At 38.4% G+C, this 18,071-nt stretch overlaps 1 protein-coding gene across 1 annotated transcript in view; it reads left to right on the top strand.

Moving 5' to 3' along the window:
- The first annotated feature begins 10,709 nt into the window (after positions 1 to 10,709).
- st18 (ST18 C2H2C-type zinc finger transcription factor) overlaps positions 10,710 to 18,071 on the top strand; it is a 46,495-nt gene continuing 39,133 nt past the window's right edge. The window contains exon 1 of the mRNA XM_056421703.1: positions 10,710 to 10,755. The gene's annotated coding sequence lies outside the window, so the exon portion shown is untranslated. The remainder of the gene's footprint in view (positions 10,756 to 18,071) is intronic.

The raw sequence follows: 18,071 nt of genomic DNA, 5'->3' as shown, positions 1-18,071 counted from the left end.
CATGGAGGAGGAAGCCCACCAAGCAACATCACTTTCCCAGTTCACAGCGGGGAGCATAGCAGCTCTCTGCCGAGCACTCTTCTACCATGTGGGTCTAGGGGTGTTTTAACAATGTTTAGCTCTATTTTCTCCATTTAGCATAAGCCTGTTGTCACATTTGGAAGGCTTCTTCATAAATTGATGGTGTGATTCCTACAAATTTTCGGGACAGGCCTGAATGACAAAATATGCAACACAACATTTGAGACCGAGGTGGCTGGCAAGCACCGACCATGTGCACTGGACAGGCTCTTAGTGTAAATGTTTACAACCCCCCACTGAGCTCAGTGCTGCTGGGAGTCACTCCCATCAGGCTGAATGGGATTGCACATTGCCATGTGGAGGCTAGCTCGCTCCACCAATAATAAGCTGCCTCTGACTGGCTGACTAACTTATCTCGACAACACTTTACATACCTTCAGTGTCATCAAACTAGCCGCTGTTAAACGGGACGCCGAGGTCTGGATCTTATTGTAATGTTTATTCTTTACGGTTTAATTGACAATTGTTTTTTATAAAAAATTTCGCACTAAAAGACAGATTACAAAGTGTTTTCCAAGTAAATTAAAAAAAATCTTTAAATATGAACTGAATGTATGTTATGTATGTATTACTTTAGGTTTAACCATATATAGATATACATAGACACAAAAACTTTATACTTTTTAAAAATGTCCTCTTTTTTTTCTCGAAAGGCTTATTAAGATTGACAAACTTATTTCTACAACACTTCACATACCTTCAGTGTCATAAAACTAGTCGTTGTTAAACGGGACGCCGAGGTCTGGATCTTGTTGTCATGTTTATTCTTTACGGTTTAATTGACAATTGTGAAAAGCTTTTTTTGTTTTAAGTGTTTTTTATCAAATAATTCGCACTAAAAGCCAGATTACAAAGGGTTTTCCAAGAAAATACAAAAAAATCTTTGAATACGAACTGAATGTATGTTATGTATGTATTACTTTAGGTTAAACCATATATAGACACAAAATCTTTATAATTTTTAAAAATGTCCTCTTTTTTTCTCGAAAGGCTTATTAAGATTGACAAACATATCTCTAAAACACTTTACATACCTTCAGTGTCATAAAACTAGTCGTTGTTAAACGGGATGCCGAAGTCTGGATCTCATTGTAATGTTTATTCTTTACGGTTTAATTGACAATTGTAAAAACCTCTGACTTTTTTGTTTTAAGTGTTAAAAAAAAAAAGTCTCACTAAAAACCAGATTACAAAGGTTTTTTTCTTGTAAATACAAAATAAAACTAAAGTAATACACGTAACATACATTCAGTTTGTATTTAACACTTGAATATATACCTTTAATATCATAAAACTAGCCATTGTTAAACTGGACGCCGAGGTCTGGATCTCATTGTAATGTTTATTCTTTACCATTTAATTGACGATTGTGAAAACCTCTTGAGTTTTTTGTTTTAAGTGTTTAAAAAAAATCCACTAAAAACCAGATTGCAAAGTGTTTTCCAAGTATATACAAAAAAATCTTTAAATACAAACTGAATGTATGTTACGTATGTATTACTTTAGGTTAAACCATAGATAGATATACATAGACACAAAATCGTTATACTTTTTGGAATTGCCTCTTAAAACTATTTTTTATTAAAAGGCTTATTAAGATTGACAAACTTATTTCTATAACACTTGACTACATACCTTCTGATTCTCATTGTAATGTTTATTTTTTAACGATTTATTTAACAGGAAAAGAGACAATTGCGAAATTCTCTGTTGATTATTTTTGTTTCAAGTGTTTGTTTTTTTATTTTAATGTCGCACTAAAAGCCAGATTTTAAAGGGTTTTCCAAGTAATTACAAACAAATCTTTAAATATAAACTAAATATATGTTACGTATGTATTATATTAGGTTAAAACATATATAAAGACAAAATCATTATACTTTTTTTAATTGCCTCTTTAAACTATTTTTTATTAAAAGGCTTATTAAGATTGAATTTGGGTAATATGTGAACATGTTTTCATGTGTATGTGTGCGTTGAGTTGAAGCATCCTAACCTGTTCTAGTGGACAATATCAAATGACACATTATATATAATAATAAAATAAAAAAATAGTATTGAGGAGTAGAAGACTGTGTCTTTGACACAAGGCTTTTTTACTTGATAGTAAAGTGACCCTAACATTTAACACAACTTGATACTGACTTTATCTTCCCACACAAGTCAACTAAAATAAATCTCTTTTCTCACGATCGTGCAAAAAGTTAAAAAGTAACCGGAAGTTTCTTATGTATAAAAAAAAAAAGCATAAATGCATCACAAACGTCCTCCAATAATTGTATCTAAAGACAGGTATCTGAATGCAGCTTTCAAATGCCATCAACTGAAATCCAAAGACACAAAAGAATGGCTTTTCTTTGCCTGTCAACACACGCTGGCGGCAGTAAATGAAGGTTTAGATGAGCGAATGTGAAATATCAACACGATGTCAGGGCCCTCCTCACAAAGAGCGTCGCGCGGTCTCAGATCTTTGCCCTTTGTCACCGATATCCTCCGTTTTTGAAGATAATACACAAGTTGTATTTGATTTTTCCAATGCGAGATCGACGGAGCTGCAAATAAACAAGCTTTATTTGTCGGGTGAATATATGCATGAACTTCAAATGATGGGATAAATAAATCAAAAAATAAACGGGAAAGCCTTAACATAACATTTAGATTTATTTATTTTTTTGAGAGCAAAAATCTAAATGGAACGAGTGTTGAAGAAGAGCCAAGAGGCATTAAGGCTGAACCTGCAAACCAAGGAGTAAATCGACTTAATGCCATCACATTTCCACCCTATTCATGCCTAAGAAAAGGGTTATGGGAAGAGATTAGGTTATATATCTGCTGTCAGGGACTGAAGAGACCAAGAAGAGAACTTCACCTAAACAGAATGATGATCAAACAGACATGCTTTAACAGACATGCTTCATAATCTCCTCCGGTATTGTCTCCTCTCTGCCTCGACTACAGGTTCAGAAGGAAATCTTAGACAGGGGCAGATTAAATGTGTGATGAAATGTCTGAAAAATATGTGAGAACGCGCAATATAAGGATGCTTGATTTTCTACCCACATGACGAGCATAATCACTATTAGTAACACATATCCGCATAAATATGATAATTCAAATTTTAAACACATTTATTGGGTTCATATTGGAAATCATCACCATCTGATGGCATAGTTTTATGGATAATTACCGCCAAAGAGATAATGCAGCATATGAAAGGAAGGCTTTGAGGCTTCTCCACTACACTGGGAGGAGAGTGCGTAGGTTTAGTTGTGCGTCTGAGATGTACCCAAAAGGCAAATATGGGGAAAGTTGGGTGACGAGCATCCGGGCGTTTGGTTAGGAAGATCGCATCTGCCGAGCAGGAAGTGAAGAATATAACGAAACTACTTTGTTGTTTTTTTTAAAGGAGAAATTATTTTCACATTAAGTTCAATTCCATTGTTAATCCTTCCAAATATAGATAGAACTATTGCATTTTCAGTCGGAAAAAAAATAATTATTCAAATACCCTGTAGTGCAAATCCCATTAATATAGTGCATGACAGCTTTTTTGATTTTCTACCACAGAACAAAAACGGATAAGAATCCAGTAGACGTTCAAATCCGTTGTGTTCTTTTGTTTTCCAAAGTAAATAATCAATACAAATAGTTCTGAAGTGTCTGAAAATAGACAGGCGATTTAAAACTGTAACTAACAGCCATGCAGTTTCCAGCTGCAGTGCAGTGTTGAGGAAATGACACCAGCTTTGATGGGTTGTATAGCTTTTGAGATGAGCCTCTTTATGCCGCTTGCAGTTCCATTATGGCTTTGTTGGAGAGCTTGTTTACCTGCTGATAACATACACCGGTGGATTCAGGAGCAGCGATCCAAAATCTGCTGCCAAAGTCACTCAAGTCTCATTGTACCGCGGGAGGAGAATAATTAAATGTTTATGCGGAGGGGAATGCAAATGCTAAATGTGAAAATCAAACTATGGGACCAATAAGGGATCAGAATAACTTTGCCAGGTTTTTTATAATTATTTTTAGCCCAGTTTGCAACGCTGTCGCTTTGTGGAACACTCTTCATTTGAGCCTCTGTGCATCTGTGTGCTTTAGGTTTTACAACACGGCTCCAAATTCTACAAACACTTTTCAAACTGTAGGTTATTATTTTCTCCAAACGGGTCGAGGAGAGCATAATCTGACTCGATCGTGCCGCATATTACTTTAATTAAGCTGTAATAACCTGAGGAAAAACACCTGCTTGATAATGTTCAATATCAAATAACAGGCAGACAAAAAAACAGGCTAATCGAAACTCATGCTTGTACATCACTTGTGTACATACACTACCGTTAAAAAGTTTGGGGTCACTTAGAAATGTCTTTATTTTTCAAAGAAAAGCACTGTTTTTTCAATAAAGATAACATTCATCAAAAATACACTCTATACATTGTTAATGTGGTAAATGACTATTCTAGGTGGAAACGTCTGGTTTCTAATGAAATATCTCCATAGGTGTATAGAGGCCCATTTCCATCAACTATCACTCCAGTGTTCTAATGGTACATTGTGTTTGATAATCACCTTAGAAGACTAATATCTGATTAGAAAACCCTTGTGCAATTATGTTAGCACAGCTGAAAACAGTTATGCTGGTGATATAAGCTGTACAACTGGCCTTCCTTTGAGCTTGAAGTTTGAAGAACAACATTAATACTTCAAATATTAATCATTATTTCTAACCTTGTCAATGTCTTGACTATATTTTCTATTCAATTTTCAATTCATTTGATAAATAAAAGTGAGTTTTCATGGAAGACACGAAATTGTCTGGATGACCCCAAACTTTTGAACGGTAGTGTATATATAAAAAAATATTACACTGTTAGAAAAGCTCTGGTCTCGGGTCAAAGGAATAGCCCCTCGGTGTGCATATGAAAGGGGATTTGGTAGACCTCTGTTAGCCGTGCATCCCCATGCAGGCAGGTCTCCAGGGGGCCAGCAGGGCCCCACAGACGGGCGACGAGGGGGCCAGGTGACCCTGTCTCTGAGGTTAGCAGGAAACACTAAAGAGGGATGGGCAGGGAGCTGAGGAGCCACTGAGTGCGAGTGTGCAAGGCTGGTGATGGCAGCTGTCAATGGTTTGGAAGGAGAAGCAGACAGATTGTGCGTTCTGTTGGTGCAGCCAGTTCGCCACCTGGCAGGCTTTTCCTTGTTAGAACTTCTTGCTGTTTCTGTTCTCATCAGAGAAATGTTTTTCTCTTATCCTTTCGTGTTCAGGGGGGAGGGGGGAAGTTAAATTTGTCAAAAAATGTTTTTAAAGATGTTCTTCGGGAAAATGCAAGTTTTTTAAAGCCAGCGCTGTGCATTGTACAGAACAGCTGCTGCCTTTATAAAATACAGTTAAAAAAAATGTATTTTTATAATGAGATATGCTTTTCTCTGTGTGATGGAGTATATCATTAAAATTAAAATACAAAATTAACGAAATACAGATCTTGAGTATGCGTTGATCTTATGCGAAACATTATTTAACTGTGTTTGTAAGAACAGGGGGGCGGGAGGTGGGGGGGGGGTTTAAGGGGCAGGATTTACTTACGGAAAAAAAATCATCTGTAACTTTCAAATCCCATCATAGCCGTAAATACTGCTCCGTGTTGTTCACTTGTTAAGAAGAAATGCAAACGTAAAACCATGAACAGCTTAAAAGTACATTTAAAAATCAAATTTGGCAGTCAGTCCTTGTTCCAACAGGATTAAAAAAAAGTCTTTCATTTGATATAAATATATGCAAAGAGAGTGGTGTGGTGATCTGGGTGCCAGAGGTGGTGCTTTACTCTGGATATTCTGGCTTGGGCCTGTAAGGGACATAAATTAACATGAATTAACACATGCATGCAATAAGAAAATAATTAATTCAAGTTATCAGTCACCTCTTCCATTCCAGGAATCTGATTGACAAGATAAAGTAATGTGCAAACTGCTTTTCAAAGCTAACAGCCTGGAGCACCCCTCCTATTAGTTAGTCATTCCCTCAGTATCACACCCGGAATCTGTCATTTCACAATTTTCTCCTATAATGCATATGTGCCGCTCTCACCACTCCACTACAGCAACTGCCATCTAACAAGTTGACACAGAGAATGATACAATTCACGTCCAGTATTCAGTTCCATATACCGCAAGCATCTGAGGCAGACGGGTCAAGAATATGGTACATTCTGTTCTCTCTCAAAAAATCGCTTCTCCAGGACTCTGAGATGAAGCTCCCATGATATCCTTCAAACACCTAAGAGGAGTTTAAAAAATAATAATATTTACAGCACTCGCCAGGTGTAAAACATCGTCCGTATTAATGGAATGATGCAATATTTTAAACATGTCTTATCTAAATCGTGTCATTTCTTTTGACAGTCATGCAAGTTTACATTTTAAACCAGCAAGTGTCTGGAGTTGCGTTTTTTTCTTTCTTACGAGACCTGGCAAAAAACTATTTGACACGTAGTCAAATGACACTCTCACACTAAATGTGCATTCGCATGTAGTAAACTTGACTGTTTGAAACAGTTACACTCCTCACGAAACATGTTGCAAATGTGGTGCGAATGATTGATATGGACAAAGTGTTTGCCAACAAAACGTATCTCGGAAATTATGACAAACCCAAGAATTAGAAAAAGGCAGTTGTGCCAAGTTCCCAAGACTCACAATGTATTGGAAACCCTGGAGTGATTGTGAACCAACACAATGGCATTTAAAAAAGGTAATTTGAACAGACCATCTGTACTCGTTTACATATATATGTATATATATATATACATATATATATATATATATATATATATATATATATATATCTATACACTTCCGTTCAAAAGTTTGGGGTCACTTAGAAATGTCTTTATTGTTCAAAGAAAAGCACTGTTTTTTCAATAAAGATAACATTAATCAAAAATACACTCTATACATTGTTAATGTGGTAAATGACTATTCTAGGTGGAAACGTCTGGTTTCTAATGAAATATCTCCATAGGTGTATAGAGGCCCATTTCCATCAACTATCACTCCAGTGTTCTAATGGTACATTGTGTTTGCTAATCGCCTTAGAAGACTAATGTCTGATTAGAAAACCCTTGTGCAATTATGTTAGCACAGCTGAAAACAGTTATGCTGGTGATATAAGCTATACAACTGGCCTTCCTTTGAGCTTGAAGTTTGAGGAACAAAATTAATACTTCAAATATTAATCATTATTTCTAACCTTGTCAATGTCTTGACTATATTTTCTTTTCAATTTTCAATTCATTTGATAAATAAAAGTGTGAGTTTTCATGGAAGACACAAAATTGTCTGGATGACCCCAAACCTTTGAACGGTAGTGTATATATATATATATTGAGATAAATAAGTAAGTTAAAGTATTTTTTACTTTAAACGTGTTTTGAAATCCAGTTTATACTTGACTTTTGGATACTTAGGTAAATTAGCAAGGCAATGCTATGTTAGCCAGTTTAGCTTGGTGCTAACGTTTAACCGACATGTTTTTTTTTATGATACCTGAATTGTTTATCAAACTGTTTTCTTTTTTGTTATGTCCGTCGAGCTTCGTTTGACTTATTTTATATAATTTGGTTACAAAAGCTCTGGAGCTGACGACGTTTGGTTCAAGGTAAATAAAGCTAATTAGCTAGCTAGCTTGTGCAGAAAAGACAGATAAAAAGTTAGTTAGCTAGTTTGTTAGCATATAAGCTCTGGAGCTGACGACGTCTGGTTTTAAGGTGAATAAATCTAGTGAGCTAGCTAGCTAGTGCGTTAAAGACGTATAAAAAAGTAAGTTAGCTAGTTTGTAAGCTTATAAACTCTGGAGCTGACGGCGTCTGGTTCAAGGTGAATGAAGCTAGTTAGCTCGTTAGCTAGTGCGTTAAAGACAGATAGAAAGTAAGTTAGCTAGTTTGTAAGCTTATAAGATACTTAGCAATACAATTTATATTAGTGTCAACCTCAAATTATCTTAATTGGCATTACATTACCATTTTGTATCCTTAATTGTGCTCAAGTTTTAATTTCTGGGTCTTTGCTGGAATAACAAACTGAATGTGTGTCAAACGCTTCACAAAGCGAGGAGCTAATTTTAAGTGTTTGGTTTCCCCTCTGCAGTGTTTTAATGAAAATATTTAATACTGTGATACTGAAGCAAGAGTGTAATTAGCTACTGTGAGTATTTTAGCGATTTGAATAAAATCCTTTGCATTTGATTGGATCGCCAAAATAAGGGCGGGCTTAAAATGTGGCCACACGGAGCTCCAGAGGACACACACGCACACACACAAACACGCACACACACACACACACACACACACGCACACACACACACACACACACACACACACACACACACACACACACACACACACACACACACACACACACACACACACACACACACCTCCCTTGTTGCTAAAAGTTGATAGATGGCTGTCATTATATTGTTGGTTACAATTGTTTGGTATTGGCGTCTGTAATCACACATCACATTTAGTTTTACAGGAGAAAAATATGATTACATTTTGGCATTGAAATATGAAAACACATATTTAGGGTTAAATTGGAGCATAATATGACCGAGCATGTGATCTAGAGGCTTTTTTTCTTCTCTTTTCTATTTCATCTCGACCATGAAGAGTATCACATTGCTATTAACCCTTGTGTTGCCTTAGGGTCATTTTGACCCGAATCAATATTACACCCTCCCCCCGCCTTTGGGTCATTTTGACCCGATTCAATGTTTCACCCTCCTGTTACCTTTATATTTACTAACATATTTTACCCTTTGGGTTCAATTTGACGCCAGCAATTAAAACCTCCAGAAAATTATTAGAATTAATATTGTTTTCCAAGTTTAAGTGTGAGGCACTTTATGTTTGTTTGTTGACTACCGAAAGAACACCGACATTAAACATTGAATGGGGTCAAATTAATCCTAAGGCGACACGAGGGTGTAATATTGATTCGGGTCAAAATGAGCCTAAGGCAACACAAGGGTTAAAATAATTGATATATAAGATATGAGGTTATCAAACTTCCCAACATCTTTATGAAGTTTGACCAAAAAGAGTCAGAGGTGAACCAAAAAGCACACTTGTCCAATTTGGAAAAACAACAACAGAAAAACCTCTCCAGAAGAGGATAGCGTGCACAAAAGTAGTTCTGTTGCGCGTGAGTGTGGTGTCAGCCAGTCCCAGGCCCTGCGGCCCTCACGGTGCTCTGTGCAGGCCCGACTGCAGCTCAGGACATGGCCTCGTTTGTTCACGGTCCCCCCTCTCTGAAAAGAGTTATGCTGTCTGTTTTGAATGGACAGCGTTTTTCTTTGTGCGCTGGATCAAAACAGAGGGCAAAGTTAGTCAGCAAGTTGCCGGGCTTCTGCATTCGGATTCTTCGAGCCTCTTTTGTACGAAGTTTAGCACAATGTTTTACACTGTGTGTTTGACCTGAACGGCACGCCAGGCGGAGGTAGGAGAACTTTTCTTTTTTTTCCCCCCAACTACAAAATAGAAAAAAGGGCTAGAATGTAATTCCGCTATCTAATATTACACGTTTGTGTTTCTGCCGTGGAACAAAACTCAGCAATAACACACAGCGGCAAATGACACGAGTGCAGTGTTGCTGAAATATTTATATGCTTTTATCTGATCTATTTCCTAACCACAAGGTATTTGCCTGCGAATCCCTGGCACTTTTGATATTACCTGAAGGCAAATGGTATATAGATTTATACAAGTTATTTACAACAACAGCCAAGCTCTGGAAACTAGGCTGCAGATCAAAGGATTGTTTTGATCTCTACTTAGCATATTTGTTTAACTTAGCCAGTGATTCTGAAAAGTGCACAAGCTTTTCGGTGATATGCAGAGCACCCTTTATCCGTCTTTTTCTTCTGTTAGCTCTGGATTTAAGTACTTTCTGTATTTAGGAGACAACTGGATTTGCCAGCTTTTGAAATGTAGTTGCCCACTGCTAGCAGTCTTGGCACTCAGAAATAGATAACTAGGTATGTTCCACTGCTAATCCTGATCGGCCTTGTAATAGTATTTGCGGACTGTACAGCACTCAATTAGGGCATAATGTGCTATTTTTATTTCCTTTAAGTTGGATTAAATGTGAAAACGTGTTTGTTTTCCCCCCAGTTTCCATCTTCTGTTTACTGTGTGGGCACTTTGCAAAAGTATTGTTTCATACGCTTTTCAATCAGCGCCACTCTCTCCATACAGGATTGCAAAATGTCAGGAGGAAAAGAAAAAAAAACAATGTCCAAACGCTCTCTCAAAAAGATGCCAGGGCAATCAGGACATTTTTCTGGAATGCTTTAGAGAATGCATATGCACACAATGCCCTAATTCTCTCTTACTTTGGGTTTGGGAAAGATGAGCCCAGGTTTATTGAGAGCCAAAAAAAGGGGGCAGATGGCTCACAAGAGGGATAAACCTGGGAAGTCATGCTGTAAATGTGTTTTACAGAAAACAATGAAAGGAGCGGACAAAGCGATTGTGGCAAAGTCCTTTGGAAAATGGAAAAGCAGCTCTCTAAGGTCCAGGACCATGGAGAAGCCGGATGAGCCGTCCGAGGAGAGTGAGGAGGAGAGCCCGTCCAACTGCACCTGTGAAGCCCTCCAACTCGGCAAGAAACCAGTCGGTAAAAGTACCTTATCTTCTCGTTTGAAGTCCATCCATGCTGCCGTGTGTCTCTCTCTCCGCTTATTTGCCTTGTGTGCAAATGTTAATTATTACTGCGGCGACTATTTAATTTTTTCCCTCTCCATTTTGACTCTCTGGCCCCCGCCGTATCCGGTGAACAAACAAACCACATTGTTGGGCAGGAGAATTCCTTTTGAGGCAAAGTGTGTCTCCGATGATACGGAGTTGCCAGGAAAAAAGACAAAGCAAAAAATAGCAAACACAAAAACAGTCACAGGTGCATGGGAAAAAGAGTGGAGCGAGTGAATGGTCACCGCGGCCCCCAGGAGGTCTTTCAGTGTTAGCCAGTGCGGTGGGTGGACTTCTGACAAGGACGTTGGTTCGCAGCCAGGTGGAGTGTGTAACTGAGAATGCCTCTGTTTATTCTTTTCACATGCTAATGTGGCTCCTGTGTGACTTTAATGCGGCAAAACTTTTTCTTGGAGTTAACATTTTTTTGTTTGTTCCAATACCTGCTCTTGTATCACAGTAGTGGGCGAAATCAAACGGCCCCGCACCCTTTCACGGAGGCTTGGGGCCGTGCCAGGGAGAGAGATATATTAACTCGGGCCGTATGTAAAGTACGATTTTACACTGGCGGAATATATTTTCAGTACAAACGGGCACACGTTCGGCTTTTAGAAACACAAACAAGTCATTTGTGTTGTTGGAAATTACATTAATTCTTATTAATGTTTCGTTTTTTCTCCATTTAAACCATATGTATTGACATCACTATGGATTCCTGGAGGAGGTGGCTCAGTGTTCATGTGCAGCAAAGCAATACGCTCTCACAAATATGTCTTTCATCTACTCTCTGATACATGTCATCCATTTTGGCTTTTAGCTTATTACGTTATCATTATATATATATAGTGTAGTAAAATGTGGCATTTTGTGTTTTACAGATTTTTATCCTCCGAGTACTGAGATTAGGCTTCTGACAATCTGTAATGAAAGACTCCATAAGGGCCCAAGTCCTGAGCAAATGCACCCCTATGTGGACAAAGTATGAACAGTGGGGTATTTAGATGAAATGCAGTCCTTATAGAGCAATTGTCTCTCTTTTCCTACAGCACTATCCAACTTGATTATATAATGGGCTATCAATATTGCATTAAACATGCTCTCAAATCTATCATTCGGTTTTTTTGTGAGCCGGTCTAATGTCTAATCCAGGAGCACAAAAGAGCAATATGGCCTCACGCTATGGGTCTTTCCATACCTTGTAGCGTGCGATCTGTAAATAGCTTTAAAAGGCGTCGCATCTGCCATCTGCACTTCTAGGAACTCTTCTGCATAACCATTAAAACAAGCTGTCTCAGAGGACATCGTTCGTATTTCAGCCTCAACCCTGAATTACTGTGTGTTCATTATAATTATAAGGGAGGAGTGTTGCCAGGCTAGCCTGCAGAATGCCAGGTGCACACACTTCCATAATCTAGCATTTTAAACAACTCGGAGCATCAGCAACAGTATCTACATGCTACTCAGCCATTAGTTCACTTTGGCGTTCATGCTCAAACTCGCATCAGTCATCCCAGCATTTCGTGTGTTTTTTTTTCTCTCTCGCTGCAACAGACACGCAGGAAGAAAAGTGCAATACTTTACAGTGTTCCGTTTTCATAAGCCTGCTTAGGTTATGTGACTGAGCCATGCCGCCGTGTGAAATTGTATCCCGATACTGGCACTGTGTCCCTGCGAGGGAGTCTTGTAAAATAGGTTTACTTAGCGCCTTTGCTGCCGTTTTCCGAAGATAGCGAATGCACAAACGCCGTCCGTGATCGGATTAACTGTTCAACGAAATGATGTAACATCTTTGTCTTTCCTGTGTGGCATAGGTTCCTCTGCTTAAGTTTAGTGGTCATCCGCCGGAGAATAGAAACATAGAAATCCTGTCGCATCATTATAATCCAGATATTATAAACGCAATAGATGACAGCCTCGGTTAGTCATCCTTTGTCACGTCAATATGACATGTGACGATACCCAGAGTGAATCCCTAAATTCACTAGATTTCCCCTCAGATAGTGTCTCAAACTGCAACAACTACAGTCCCTAATTAACACAAGTCCGAATTTGTAAGGCTTTTTCATGTTGAACTTCGTCTCCACTGTCGAGGCACAAGATTTAAATTGCATGTGATAAGTGTGACGTTTTTTCCCCCCTTCTTTTAAGCATCCACATGCAGTATAAACACGCTATGCCAAGTACACAGAGAACAGGAATATGCACCTGAGGACATATAGCTATACATCCAGAGTCGCAAGGTATGTCAAGACAAAATGTTAATTACACCATTCATGGCAGGAATCAGTTGAAATATCTCCATGATTCTCGCTTATTTACATTTTAATTACTACTATTACTTATTCTTATTTTTTGGATGTGACCATAGCAAGCCCAATTCCTCCTCTACACTAGAAAGGAGCAAAATGACTGTTTTCCACTGGAGGTTTAGATGCTTGTTTATCACTTTTAAATACCATCATCTTTGCCGAAATCCCCTATCAAAAGAACCTTTCACTTGCTGGAATAAATTCAAATTAAAATTTAAATCCCTCTTTGCATTTCTTCAGCCCTTTTTAAAATAGCTGCCTCCTTTTAGAAAGCTGTTTATGTAGTGATCTGTTCATAATCCAGTTTGTTTCTCAACAGCGAAAAACACAGAAATCGTATTATCACTATCTTGGTGAGATGATGCGAGAAATCAGGAAGTATAAATGTCTGGATCTGTGCAAGTTTTCAAAGTTGTAAAGCTGAAGGATATGGAAAGGCCTTTCAATAGAGTAGTGTGTAACACTGCAATTTGACTTGTAAATATACAGAAATATAAAGTACATTGTGCCGATAACGCCACAACATTTCACCAACCTTTCGCAAAGCTAGCGTAGGAAACGACAAAACGTGCTCATTCAACAAAATACACAATATTTTGTCATGTTTCAGACAATAGAGGGTATTGAAGATAGATGGCTCATCAGAAATGTTGAGACCTGGAAGATTAACCCCTTGGCACCAGATCTCTGTAAGCAGCTCTTTTTGATCTTAGGAGGCGCTCACCTTCTAATATACTCAGAGAAACAATATCTAATCAGAAATGTGGCGAACGCCGACAGAAAAGAGCAGACATTTAACACGCTATGCCTTTCGATAACAATCCAGATTTCAGATGTAAAATGACGCAGAAGAAGCCATGGTGATATTTAATTGGCTCGAGCGAGATTGGATTTATTGTTTGGGAAACAAATTATAATTGTGTCTCCAGAAAGTTAACCAAGATCTAAACAAAAGGAAATCAATGACCCACCCCCATTAATCACTCAGAGCCCGCTACTTGTGCTGAAGAAACTAACTTCATAATCAATTTCTTTGTTTTGCTCAGAAGACATTTGCATTTTAGTTTGTGTCAGAAAAAGCTTCCTGTGTCTGGTGCAATCAGAAAATTGCAAGCCATCCACATTAATGGAGGTTTTCTTTTCTATTTATTCAAGTGCATATCTCTGAATACTCAAGATGATTTTAGCTTATTATGCAAACCACCATACACATATTTGTTAAAGACGGGGGGGGGGGGGGCGGGGGGCGGGATCCTGTTGAGTGACAGACTTTAACTTTCCTGATGCTTCTCATGCAGTGTCATGGTAAAAAAAAAAAAACCCACATCATCTCTCTTTTAGTTTTCATGACCGACCAACCTATACCTTCTCCTTAGGATCTGGCCATTGAGCACCCGGCAGACATAAATGCCCCCTGTTAGTTGTGTCTAGACATGCTATTACGGCCACCAAGGTCATTATCAAAGCACGCATTTTACACACCTGTTACCATTGTTTAGACGCTCGTTTTGGCTGAACATCCGAGCTCTTATCTGGCCAATTGTGGGCGTGTCTGCTTCATTGTCTGCCCCGCCTGAGTAGAAAAGATGGGCAGGCGCCCCTCGAGAGGCCCAGATCTGGACCTCACCTCTCAATGACACAACACAATGAGTGCACGGCCTCTGAACTACAAAAGCCAGAAATCAAATGACCAGCCATGCATTGATTTCTTGGATGTAAGCAATCAGATGCTCTCGTGTGAGGGCCGTGCGAGAAAGACACCAGCAGTGACCACTAATGGCTTTTAGTTGCTACTGGAGGGTTTAAACATGCAGTAATATAAAGAGTATAGATTGAATTTAATCAATATTTCTTTCTGGATGCATGTGGTTTTAAGAATTATGAGTGAACCTTTATTTCCACGGTCACCATTTACAGCTTTAATTGTGATTTTTTTTACACCACAGAATTGGATTTTTGGCCCTTTTGCTGAATTCAGAGGCTCTCACTTGAGATTATGTCCATGTATAGCGACCACTATGATACATACACACATTACATGTTTTATTTCATCGACAACTTTTCTGGAACCACCTGAATTTAAGAATAGAGTAGACTTTTATTTTATTTTAAATATTTTTTTATTGATTTTGTAAACACATGCATGAAGAATAATACCACCTCCAGGAAGTTGGAGGTATGAAGAACTTTACATTCAGTCGTTTGGAGGTTGTGTAACTGCGACACCCTGTCACTATATACAAAGATTTAAAATACAGTGAACAAACAACCACGATAACAGCAACTTCAGCTTCATTTAAATATAGCACAGGAAGTAGACTTAACAACATACGGCGTTAATTGTGATTTCCTTTTTCTTTACACTTTATTTCTTGTCTATTCACCACATATAGAACACATAGAACAACAAAAGCAAGATGAATACAAATAAATGTTTAAAAGGGGGTGTGGTTTGCTCTGTCCTCTCAAAAGTTAAATATAAAGATAAAACATGAGAAACAATCAAGTGTTCTTATCTGGTGTTGCCGTCGACGCGTAAACATCGCCCGTTTCTCCCACTTCTCACGACGTCGCTCCTCTTTAGCTCTTATTCTGTGAGCTAACACTTCCACGTCACATCAGTCACGATTTCCAACCATAAAAGCCTTTTTACTAGCTGCTAGTAGAATTTTAAGTACATACTCGTCTTCCCTTAACACAGTATTTGTTGTCTTATTACCTTCGCATTGAAAATGCGGAAGGTAATGTTTTGATCGCCGTGTATTTATTTATTTATTATTTATTTATTTATTTGTATGCGTGTTACTCGCATAACTCAAAAAGTATTAAACCGAATCGCATGAAATGTGGTGGGATGATTGGTTATTATCCGGGGACCATTTGATTAGATTTTGGGATCAATTGGGTCAAAGGTCAAGGTCAAGGTCATGAAAAGGTCAACATCTTCTTTTTACCATAGCACGGTAAATTTCTATCCAATTGGCATGCAACTAATGCCAAAATGTTCATAATTCAATGCCCAATCTTGTGATATGCGAAGGTATGCGCTCTACCGAGTGCCCATTCTAGTTACCAAAGTAGAGACACACACAGGACTTTGGTGTGTCATAGAGCAGAATTTTGACAATAACCACATGAACATTTCCCCAAAACTGTACAATTTCCGTGCACAGCCAAAATATATGAGAATAATCTCCATTTTATTGTGATTTCTACATACAAAAGTACATTTTTGTTCACCTGTTACATCTATTAAAACTGTATATTTGGCACACTTAGTAATTCTATTAGTTTTTGAGGACTACCCAAGTATGTTTTACCCCATCAGAGGAACATTCAGCGCATTTGCACAACAAACTCAAACACAACAGAGCCGCGGATCTGAGAGGCGTCAGTTCAAGGCAGAGATAGAAGACATCCTATATTGGTCCATAAAACATTTGAAATGTTATTGAAGTGTCTTCAAAGCACACTGAATAACCATATTGTAAGGTTGCCCACGGTCACACGCAAATCGCCCCAAAGGGGATTGCTTGGGAAGTAATCTAATCATTTCTTTTAACTGACACACAGTGACATGCAGTGAAGATAATGATCCCCGTGAAAAATGTACTGTAGTTTCAAAAGAATATCGCCTGTCTGCTGACATTAACATAAAGATAGTTCTACATCCCGGAGCCATATCAACAACATGTACTTATGTTTGGTTCCTCGCATTTGCATATGCAAATATGCGTTTTAAAAACATTTTAATTCAGTCCTTTTATGTGACTTTGTGTGATGAACAAGCGGCATCAAGTGGTTGCACAATGAGGGTTCAGTACCACCAAGAAGCATTTGTGTCATTTTAGACCAAGCTTAAAGCATTATAGCTGAAATTAACCACAGTTTAATATAGATTTTTTTCCCCCACATCCATCCGATTCGATGGCGCGGCGTGAATACGCATTGTTGTCGGGGTGTTCGGGCTGCCACGCGAAATTAGCCGCTTTTGCTTTGTCGAAAAATGACGGGGCGGGTCGTCGAGCGAGGGGGTTTGTTGAAGTTTTACCGCTGACATTTTGATCTCACGGTGCATTAGAAGAATTCAGTGAGACATATGTGTGTAGGTTTCACAGGAGGAAGGTATAGTGCTCAAAACAACGGGGTGACCCGACCCTTCACTTCGCTTATGTAATTTGCAGCAGGATGCAAAAAAAGCTTTTAGACACAGATGTGACCCATTGTAATACCTTTCTAAATGCAATCAAACACTTTCTACAAATACCAGCAGGACTTTTTAAATGTGAACCCTTGTTTGACATGTAATTTTGTCCAACCCACTCCTCTTTTCAGCTCTCTCCAGCGATGCCCACCATTTTCAGTTCATGAAATAGCTTGACAAAACACTAGTTTCTCTCTGTTTTTTTTTTTTTTTTTTTAACATTCAAACAGATGTTAGGGCCAACAGAAAATGTTACATGTTGTAACGGCGGTGTAGTGTCGTCCTCAATATGTTGCTGATTGCTTTACATGAGTTGAATCTTTTTATGTGTGTGTGTTTTCTTCAAAAAGCAATACTGATGTCTAGTTCAGGACATGAAATAATCATCCCCCAGAACAAGCGTGTCGTGTCCTCGCGGCGAGATTGTCGGCACGAGCAAACAAAGAACACGTTATTTGATGAGATGCCTAGATAGAGGATTCTTTACTTTCATACGTTTTGTGCGATTTTCAGACGCACGAACGGTGGAAAGGAGAGGGGGAAAGCAAGCAGGTCCACTCTCTTTGTACGTCTCTTTCGCAGTGTATCGTGAATTGGCTCCGGAAGACAGTTAGAAATTAGACTTTCAAATGAGGCATTAAACAAGGTGATGATCAACTGCCAAACCTTAAGTAATGATATTCTCCGTCCTCAAGTCCCCAGCCTTGCATAACCAAAATGGACAAATCACAG

This window comes from Pseudoliparis swirei, chromosome 8 (assembly GCF_029220125.1).
Source record: "Pseudoliparis swirei isolate HS2019 ecotype Mariana Trench chromosome 8, NWPU_hadal_v1, whole genome shotgun sequence".
Classification (NCBI taxonomy): domain Eukaryota; kingdom Metazoa; phylum Chordata; class Actinopteri; order Perciformes; family Liparidae; genus Pseudoliparis; species Pseudoliparis swirei.
This window is presented reverse-complemented; position numbering and strand designations above follow the sequence as displayed.